Below are 6359 nucleotides of genomic sequence, written 5' to 3'. Positions count from 1 at the left end.
AACATGCTATCATGATCACCACGCAGAGTAGTCCATATTTTAGCATTTACAGTTTTGAGGCATGTGAGCCACGAATGTATTCAAAACACATATATTATTTTTTGGATGTTGATGTATCACACTCAAACATTATAGACACACATATATATATATGTTATATTTCCTATTTATTATGATACAATGTTTTTTCACATATTGCATAAATGTTTGTCTAAAACATAATTAGCAAATACATCTGTTAATGTATTCATATGCCTAGGAATGTGATGATATGTGATATAATCAAAATTTATTTCAAATAGATGAATACGCAAATACATTCTCAATATCTGAGGGTTTCTAACAGAATATTTCCCATTGAGCTGAAGAACAACAAGTTGTGAATCAAGGTTAACAACCATTTCTCGAATGTTAAGAGCAATGGCTTCTGACAAGAGTTTTATAACTGTGTTATATTCAGTAATGTTATTAGTTGTTTGACCCAAACAAATACCTTGAAGATCAATAAACTCACCATGAGGGGCATAAATAGCCCATGTCGCGGACGATAGATTCTAGGTACTACGGCAAGCACCATCAGCAAAACCGACGTAAGGAGTCACAGACATTTGCAAAGCAGGTGAAGACATAATAAGCAGGAAAGTTGCTTGAAAAAACACACCAAACCAAACTTGCACAAAAATGAATAACACGCTTATGTACACAAGTAACCATGCGAGATGACTCATGCATAATACTTTTTGAGGTACAGCCCATTGCGGGGCTTGCTCAAAGGATTACCCTCATAACCAATTAGCTCATAGGCCCCTTTTTGTAATACACACTTGACAATATAAGGCCCATGCCACATGGGTTTAAATTTACCTGCCCCTAGCTTATCGTTAGCTTGGTCATACAGCAAGACCAAATCACCTTCAGAAAAAGCACGAGGAGAGACTGACTGATCAAAATGGGATTTAACTCGCTTTTTCTGAGCTTCAATGACTAAAGCAGCGAGACAACAGGTTTCATCCAGTCGTTCCAAATATAGGAGACACTCTTCTTGAGGCGAGCTTTCAAGGAGTAGTTCGACAACCAATTTGAGTGAGGGAATTTCACATTCAATCGATATGGTAGCTTCTAGACCATAGATGAGCTGGAAAGGTGCGAATCCAGTTGCATCTTTAGTTGAGGTTCGGTAGGCCCATAGAGCTGAAAAAACATGAGATGCCAATTGGAATTGTGCATCCCAATGGTGCATTGAAGCATAGTAACTAAAACTTTGTTCATTGCTTCAACTTGGTCGTTGGCCTGAGGGTAATATGGAGTTGAGTTGTCGTGACACAAGCCCAATTTCAAAGTCAGCTCAGCCATCATATAATCACGAAAATGGGATCCATGGTCAGTGACAATGGTTTGAGGTACTCCAAACCTAGAAATCACATGATTGAAGAGAAATTGCGCCACCGTTTGACCGTCAGCTAAATATGTAGGCATTGCTTCGGCCCATTTGGTGAAATAATCCACGGAAACGATAATATAACCATGCCCTCCAGTCGAACGAGGCTTACATGTCATAAAATCAATGCCCCATTTGGATAACGGGATGAAGGAGAGCAGGTGGGGCACGCATTTTCCGCTGATAAATCTGGCACTGGTGGCATTTGTGAACAGCAAGAATGTAATCTTTAAAAATGGAGGGAAAGAAGTAACCAGCACAGAGGATCTTTTGAGTAGTTGCATAGCTAGACAGATGACCACCACATGCACTAGAATGGTAGTCATTTAAGACTCTTTTAACCTCATCGAGAGTTAAACATCAGTGAATAACCAAATCAACACCAACGTGGTATAAATTATCCCCAATGATGCGGTAAGGTTGGCATTGATGCCGAATGCATCGGTGGTCATCCTTTGACAACGCAGAATAGAAGGTAGAAGTTTGGAGATACACGATGATATCACTGTACCAAGGATCGAGAGTGCTAATCAGAAAGAGAGTCTCATTGGGTAACTGCTCATCAACACCAGTAGGGAGAGAAGCAGAGGGAAAAGAGCAAATCAACTCAACAAATACAAGTGATTTCTTTGATTTGGCAGTAGTGAACACCAAATCGAATTCCTGGAGGATGACAATCCACTTGGAATATTTGTCCCCAAGCAACTGACGAGTCAGAATATATGTCATGGGGTTGCAATTAGAAATCACGATTGTAGTGCGGAGGATAATATAATGCCAAAAGCGTTGAACAACCTGAACTGCAGCCAAATCCAATTTCTCGACGTGAGCATAACGGGTCTCAGCATTGAGGAGATTGTGACTAAGGTAATAAATGACATGTTCATGACCTTCGTTGTCGTCTTGTACCAGAACCATAGCAATGGTGCTAGAAGCTGCAGCTAGATAGACGAAATAATCACGATGATAATTCGGAGGGTGAGATAAAGGAGCATTAATGAGGACAGCTTTTAAGTCATCAAAAGACTTTTGGGCAGTCTCATCCCAACAAAACAGAGTTCCTTGCTTTATCAATCGAGCGGCCCTTGAAGCTAACTCAGCATAGTTAGGCACAAAGCTACAAAGGAAATTCGCTTTCCCTTGCAGACTTTGTAATTGATGCAACGAAGAGGGAGGGGGTAGATTAACAATAGCCTCGACTTTGAGAGGATCAAGACAAATACCATCCTTCGAAACAATAAAATTGAGAAGTCGTTCGAACTCAACGCAGAAGACACACTTATGCAGATTAAGCCAAATTTTATAGTGTCGACAGTGAAGAAATATTTGACAAAGGTGATCAGGATGGTCGCGGCGCTTATGTGAATGAGCAAGAAGATCATCCAAATAAGGTTGAATGATGTTTTTAATGTCATGAAAAGCATAAGACATCGCCCGTTGGAAAGTAGCCCCAACATTCTTAAGGCCAAAAGGGAGATTTTTATATGAAAAAGTCCCCCACAGACAGATAAAGGCGGTCTTGTGTTGATCAACGGGTGCAATGTTTATCTGGTTATAACCAGAAAAACTGTCCATAAAGGAGAAAATCTCACTCCCAACACATTCATCTATAATTTGGTCTATAAAAGGAGTGGGATAATTGTCCTTCGAACAGGCATGATTAATGTCACGGTAATCAACACAGACCCGAATGGTGCCTTACTTCTTAGTCACCGGTACAATATTGCACACCCTAATCTGTCAGAGGAATAGGATAAATAGATCCAGCTTTAAGAATTTTTTTAACTTCCCCCTTAATGGAGGCCGCTTTTCTAGGGTGCAAAGGACAAAGCCGTTGGCAAACGGGCTTCGCATTAGGATAAGTCAGAATTTCATGCATGACTATACTTGGGTCAATGCTAGGCATTTCTTCATATGACCATGAAAAAACATCTTGAAATTCTTGAAAAAGACGAGTATAAAGCTTGATCTCTTCAGGAGCACAAGTTACCCCAATATGAATATTTTCAACGATACCAGGCTTAACAAAAATGTCAATAGGCATTGTTTAAGTAATATAACCCATGTTCCCTTCCTACCAAACTTCATAGGTCATGATAGGCATATGAAGTGGTTGGGTTGGGAAATGAAAATAGAACTTCTCAAGATAGGTAGACATGGCTCCCTAGCCAGGTAAGAACGAGGAACGATGATGAGTATCATTCCAAGGTGCTTCTTGAAGAGACATAATTTCCATGATACTTGCATTAGTAGGAAACGTCTCGATTAAGGGATCGGAAGAATCTGAAGAACCAAGCAAAGAAGATTGAGAATACGCGTCGAGAGATGCACCCAAAGCAGTGTGATCAGTATATATCGAGGCCGAAGCCAAAACAATCTCCACATAATTAATCACAGTAGGGCTTAACGGCATGACATCGCCCCATGCATAAACTTGATCAGGAGTAGGAACGACCCAAGGATTAGACTTAACCAAGATCATGTTGACTGAGGCAACATGCAGAGGTGGGAGAGGAAAAATACCCATTAAGGCAGGATCTTTAAAAAGTCTAGCCCCCACACTCTCATATGGAGCACCGATATGCTTCACGTAAGGAACATTACCATCCAAGGAAGAAGAAGTAAAGAAAGACAATTGGTCAACTGTGACAATTTTCCCTTGATGAGGAAAAAAGAGCACGCGAAATAGAGAAGAGGCTACAACATGCATGGCATGGGTCCAACTTCGCTTGAGTAGAAGATTATAGTTAAGATTTGCATCAACAATTTCTACTTCGACATTAACTGTCTTGCCTTCCAAGGTAATGGCAAGATTAGGAAGGACACCGAATGGTTGAGAATCACGTCCATCAAAGGCTTCCAACGTGTTAGGTGATTGGTTCAGGGTAGGAGAACCGATTGCCTTCCAACAAGACATAGACATGATGCAGGTAGAAGCACCTTCATCAATGACGGTCCTATGAATTGTCTTTTCATTAATGATCACTTGAATTAGAAAGGAAATTTGATGAGGTAAGCACGGAACATGGTTTTCCATATCAAAGAAAATGAGATTGGAATCAGATGGATCAACACCTTCGATGGCTAACAGTAATGCTTTCCGCTTATGGGGACAACTTTGAAGGACCTCGAGAGCAGACATAGTTGATGGCACTTAAGCCAAGTCCTCAACAATATTATAGTGTTGAGCGGCTCGAGTGTTTGGATTATATGAGGACTTTCATAGCACACCCCGCGAGGGTGGTCGGACAACAGAATTAGGATTAGGTCGCTCTATATCGAGAGGATTGTATGTCGACGGGATATAGGAGGAAAAGGTACTTTCTTTCTCTTTCCCTGCCATCGGGGTTTGATAATCTTTAGATCTGGTAGCCACATTTATAGGCGTGTTCATCATAAACACTTGGGAACCTGAGGGAGCAGAAGATTGAGGTTGGTCTACCATTTGGGTCTGTTAGGATGGAAAGGGTTCTTTTAAGACAGCTGCGGTCCCTTTAAGCAAGTGACTAACTTCATATTGTCGAGGGCAATCCTTAGTGTAAGGATCCTTCTCATAGATGAGGCATGGATACTTTGGCTCTCTTTGAGAAGCATTGCCAGCAGACAACTTAAGAGGGCCCTGTTTTGGGGCATCGGCTTTGGACTTGACTTTGCCCTTCTTTTTACCCTTAGAGGATTTTTCCGTTGTGGTAGACTAAACAGCGTGAACCTCAGAGGTTTTACCAGGACTAGGTGAATTTCAAGAGGAATCATTGGAACCAGTGTTTGAGACCAATTTCTGCTTGGAAGAAGATTTCACGGGGGTCTAAGACACATAACCAATCACTCCATCAACAGGTGGTGTAGCTAAAGACTTCGATGCTGTCAGATTGGATGATGGTCTTGGAGCATTTGGTAACATCTCATACAATGTGCCATATTGTGAGTAGAATAGGTCCAAATACTAGGCATGAGCAATGGCTTGCTCCTCAGTAACACATCCACCCATAGCTATGTCCTTAGCAATTTTTCTGACTAACGATTTTGTGAAATATTCTGTCAACAATTGATCAACAATTTCAAACTTGATCAGGCAATGCCGACGTCTCCATTCGTGGATGTTATTAGAGATATGGGTCAGAGTGTCTTGCTTAAGTGACGTAAGAAGATAGGTGCCAGTTTCATAGCGAACCGACAGTTGGAAATGAGTGAGGAAAGCCATAGCGAGAGTGTTGAAGTCACTATAGGTACCTAGAGGAAATTCAATGTACCATTTTGTTGTAGCCCCTGTGAGAGTTCTTTGAAAAAAGTCGTAGGCTGATAGAATCATCAGCGTATGAATTGGAGGAGCACCAAAGGTGATATGTCATCACGTGGGCTTGTGGATCCTCCTTCGCTTTTCCCTCAAATTTCGGGCAATCACTCGAAACTTTCGTTGGAACTGGAGGCCAATAAGGCGAATGAAGGATAGGATCATTAGTGAGCCTTGAAACATCTGGCAGTTCCAACATGGCCAAGAATGGAAATTGCGTATTAAAAGGCATTTGGGGCCTTTGAATAGACCCGAACTGCGGAATCCCTCCTTGTTGGTAAGGATTTTGCCCCCAAAGTGGAGGATTTTTTCCATATGGAATCTGATTTTGCCCCCATTGTAGGTTACCTTGCCTGTAGGGAGGATTCTGTCCTGGGTAGACTTGATATTGTCCTGCCATAGGTCGTTGATAGGCATATGGGTTAAAAGGTTGTTGAGCTTGTTGACCTTGGATGTAAGGATTTTGAAACTGTTGACCCTGGACATATGGATTTTGCACATGTTTCCCTTGGACATAAGGATTTTGAACCTGTTGCCCTTGGACATAAGGATTTTGCACCTGCTGCCCTTGGACATAAGGATTTTGAACCTGCTACCCTTGGACATAAGGATTTTGAACCTGCTGCTATA

This window comes from Pinus tabuliformis, chromosome 4_1 (genome assembly GCF_031772625.1).
Source record: "Pinus tabuliformis cultivar Carrire ecotype Pingquan chromosome 4_1, CPIR1, whole genome shotgun sequence".
In the NCBI taxonomy this organism is placed as follows: domain Eukaryota; kingdom Viridiplantae; phylum Streptophyta; class Pinopsida; order Pinales; family Pinaceae; genus Pinus; species Pinus tabuliformis.
Note: the sequence above shows the minus strand (reverse complement) of the source record.